Here is a 4,831-nt window from a genome sequence, read left to right on the forward strand (position 1 = left end):
GGTGTTACAGATGTCCGGTAGCACTAGGTCCAGTTAGAGCTATCTGTGATTGGTATATGGTGTCACGGCCTAAGGGGGAAGGCTGCTCTGCCCACCAAACCTCCGGGGGTGTTTGCTTAGTGATGCATTGAATGCCTGTTCTTAACCAGTGTTTGGGTAAGAAGGAAGGCTGGTGAGGTACCAGTTTCTTAGCCATATGTTTGGGCAAGAAAAAAGGTAGACAGCACACTGACCCAACCTCTTGGAGGGTGGGAAGGTGCTTTCGCAGGCATACGCCCCCCCGGATGCCAGTCCTACATGTCGCCACGCAGGACGTGGGCTGACACCGGGTTTAAACACAGGTTGTTAACCCTTACGAAGGTGTTTGGGCGTAGCCCAACCCGCAGCTCTATACATGTCTGCTAGAGAGGCACTTCTGGCCAGTGCCCCGGAGGTGGCTATACCCCGTGTGGAGTAAGCCACTGCCAGTGGGCATGGGAGAATCTGAGATCGGAATGCAGTCGTAACGGCATCCACGACCCAGTGCGCCAGCCTCTGCTTGGAGACAGCCTTCCCTTTCTGCTGTCCTCCAACACAGACAAGGAGCTGGTCAGAGCTACTGAAGCTCTGCGTGCGGTCCAGGACACAACACGGATGGGGATGGGTCTTCCTCCCCGATGGGGAGCGCCTGCAAGTCCACCACTTGGTCCCGGAAGGGAGAAGTGGGAACTTTGGGCACGTATCCGGGCCTGGGTCTCAAGATAACGTGAGAGTTTGCCAGGGCCGAATTTAAGGCAATCCGGAGACACAGAGAATGCTTGAAGGTCCCCTACCCTCTTTAAAGAAGCGAGCACCCACTGGAGGGCCGTCTTACTCGTCAGGTGAGGAAGATTGGAACCTCCGAGGGGCTATTGGACCCATGTTATGGTCCCAAGAGGTTATGGAGCAGAGATGAGGCGGATTCCGCCCTCTCGCGCCCTTTAGGAACCTGGTGACCAGGTCGTGTTGGCCTAGAAACTTTCCATCCACTGAGTCGTGATGAGTGGCGATAGCGACTACATACACATTCAGTGTGGAAGGGAGATGTTAGTCTGCCGTAAAGTCTGATGGTCTCTGCCGTAAAGGGGGATTGCCAAGTCAGGATCTTCTCATCCCGTCTAGAGACCAGACATGGGAGTTCCAGAGGTCTGATCTGGGATGCCAGAACGTGTCCTTCCCTGAGAGAGCAGGTCCTCTCTCAAGGGGAGTCGCTGTCCAGAGCATCAACTCGATGCAGGTAGGGACGATCCGCTGCTCTATGTCGTAGATCCGGCAATGTAGAAGAATTCATTGAATTCGTTTTGTTCGTAGTCATGAGTGAAGGCTCTGAAGAACTAAAGGTAAATGAATGCTGCACGCCGGCTTCCTTTTATACCGGACATCCGGCGGCGGAGACCGCCATGCAAATTTCATTCGCCAAATTTCGTTGGCCTTTTCTATAGTAGTCAGAGTTGATTGGTTCTCAAGGGCGAACCCCATCTGTCGTTCAAGACACAACGTCGAGAGACCGACAGAAAGGGAAATAGGATTCCCAATTTTGTTGTGATTGGTAAGCGCTGACATTAAGTGCCTGGAACTCTTAAATCTACAAAAAATATTTTCATGTATTAAAAGAAAAAACTCTTAGGCCTGATGGTGTATTATATTGCAAAATGTATCAAATTATTATCCATTTTATTAAAACAGATTTTTAACTCTGTATTTGTATCCATTTATTCTAGAGGCAGTAAGAAGTCCTTCATGTGCACAGATGACTGAGCTCGAGGTCAAAAAAGTTGCTAAACCTGGGTTTCATCTAATTGTTTTCATCTTCTGCGGTGTTGTTTGTAATTTATTTGACTAATATATATTTGCACCCCTGTAAACATACTTTTTGTCTTTTATTTATCTTGTTTGTTTATTGGTTTCTGTTATTATTTTTGTTATGCACTTAATCTTTTACCTTGTTTTAATTTAATCCTTAATATATGAATTTAGTGCTCAGTTTATTTTTGCCATGTTTTTTTATTGTGTAACTATTTACAGTATGTGTTGCTTTTAGTTTATTGTTTGACATAATTTGTTGTATATTTTCCATTGTATTTTTATGTTTCTGTTGTATTGTGTGACTTTGTTTTTCTGATGCCTAAATGTTAGTTTGATTGTTTTTTGGCAGCTCTTTTGACATTGTATTTATTTTTGCTGCATTTGACTAGATTTTATTGTCATCATCAATTAAACACAATACTTGCATATGCTTGGTGTCTGTGTTTTTTTCCAATTATTCATTATATTATTATACATTTCTGGGAGAAATAACGTATTTATTTGCTATCTGGGCAGTGGAGTAAATGTTAAATAACATAGCCGTTACTGTGAAATTACAGTACAGCCATTAAACAGAAAACTGTACTTCAACTGTACAATTACGGTAAATCGCTACCAGTACTTTACTGTGGAATTACAGCCCAACTGTAAAACGAAAAATCGGTAGCAAATCTCTAAAATTACAGTAAATGGCTGGAACCACTGCTGCCATTACTTTACTGTAAATTTACTTGGAATTATTTTACAGTGTACAATTGCCTCAATCTGATTCAGCAGAACTTCACAAGAGATCTGCAGGCCACATCTTTCTGCTTCTTTTTGTGTTCAGTTCATTCAGGGGCCATGACTAAACACATTGTTACTCTTTGGCATTGCGGATGTTCCTTTAAGAGTTTCACAGTGTCCTCTAAATCTGCGCGTCCTGGCTCAGAAAATGTGGGGGAAGACTCCGGAAAATCAGAATCAACACCACCAGAGGACAAGCCTAGCATTTTGCTGGGGTAAAGGTGGAATACCTAACATCAAATTAAATTAAATTAAATTAGGCGTCTTATCTCTGGCCCAATCACAGCCATGTTGATATAGAGCCATATCACACGACTAGTCCAGCGATATTTGTCAGGATTATGGACCTAGAGGCCACCATTGAGTACTTGTTGAGTTTGTTTCCTGCCTTTGTGATTATTTATTGTTTTCTTCATGTTTACTCTGTTTCTCTATTCTCTGCTCAGTGTTTGTAAGTGGAGGAGTCTTCCTCTATCTGCTGCTTAGTTTTCTAACCAAAGGATTTTCTTTATGAGCTTTTAAGTTTTCTTTTTTCTAAGAATCCTTCAGACATTGTTCTTTGGGGGGATTTTTGTTTTGTACTGCCCTTTTGTCATTCTTCTGTGTAATGTTGAGTGGGGACAACTTGGAGCAACTATTGTTTTTGTGAAGATCCTTTCCTTCCTTTTTTTGTGGACTAATTGCATACTTCTGTATATATATTCATTTGACTCATTAAAGTCACTTTTGCCTTCTTTAACTCGTTCTTGTCTCTGGATTCTTGAACTCTCTCAGTCCGGCTCCAGCCCCGGTGTTGACAATATTGCATTATAATTGAACTAATTCTACAATTAACTGTCCGACATGTTAGTTTCTTGATATTATCTTCTTATTTATAGAACAGTGTAACAACAATTTCACAATCGTGTTTATTCTGAAGCTAATTTAATTGATCATAATTTCATTTGAATTACCTTGACAAACATGATGCTTAACAGGTTTTAAACTCTAAGACAGATTCATTTGTGTACATTGAGATCACATTACACTGAACATTTTCGCTATGGGCACTGTTGCATAGCGGCTTTACAGAATAATATATATTTATAAATAACCTCATATAACCCAAATATAAACAAAAATAAAAACATAAGGCTTAATACGCAAACATGTCTAGTGTCCTCATGTATCATTTACATTATGTCTACATTCATTGACTTAGGAGATGCTTTATCCAAACTGACTTAAAGATGATTATATACTTTATTAGCTCTATGTCATAAAATCCAACACACTTTAGTACACAGTGTCAAGTTAAGAGTACTTGCAATACAGAGATATGCAGAAGAGAGATTTTCAACATCAATAAATAGGATAGTTTATAGTAAAGTGTGTTAATAAGAATTCACTTGAATCAGACATGTATGTATACAGTATCTATGCTATTGATGTGTGAACCGTTTACTCAGATAGCACATGTACGTCTGGAAGATGTCTGCTAAAGATCTGGAGATCTGGAAAACATCGGCTGTGTAAAATATCGGATAAACATAAACATTCTGAATCATAAACGTCTTACAGACATCTTCTAGGTGTGTATGTCATCTAACAGCAGATCTATACAGAGACGGATTACAGATGAGCAAATAAAAGAATCTTCCAGATGTAAATACAGATATTGTCTCCCAGATGTATGTGTGCTGTCATAATGTTGAAATATGTGTGTGTCTAAACATTCATTTTCTCATTAATATTTGTATAGTCTGGTGGTATTCTGCCCCCTACTGGATGTGAAAACAAAGAGACAATCTGACTGTAATTATGCTACACCATCATAACATGCAAATAAAGAACAAATCTGACTTTTATGTCACAACACAACCTCTTTAACACAAATTCCCCTTTAAAAGTCATTTTTACACATGTTTTATAAACTACATCATCACATTTAGAGAAACTGAAGATTGTTTTATTGGTGTAATGTTTAATTCATTTCCGTGGTTTTACTTTTTTGCGTGTGTATATGTTATATATTCCATTTCTTTGAAAATAATCGTTTTATATTTTTTAAATTAAAACATGATTAAATCAGCCAGTAATATTTCTTAAATACACAGAAATGTTGTCGTTAGTGGCTTTTGGATTTGGATTAACACTTTATATCTGAAATTAATGTCAATAAACAGCAAGTTCCCATCAAAACTATTTATCTCATATTTTATAATTATTATATATTATATAT

This window comes from Triplophysa dalaica, chromosome 8 (genome assembly GCF_015846415.1).
Source record: "Triplophysa dalaica isolate WHDGS20190420 chromosome 8, ASM1584641v1, whole genome shotgun sequence".
Classification (NCBI taxonomy): domain Eukaryota; kingdom Metazoa; phylum Chordata; class Actinopteri; order Cypriniformes; family Nemacheilidae; genus Triplophysa; species Triplophysa dalaica.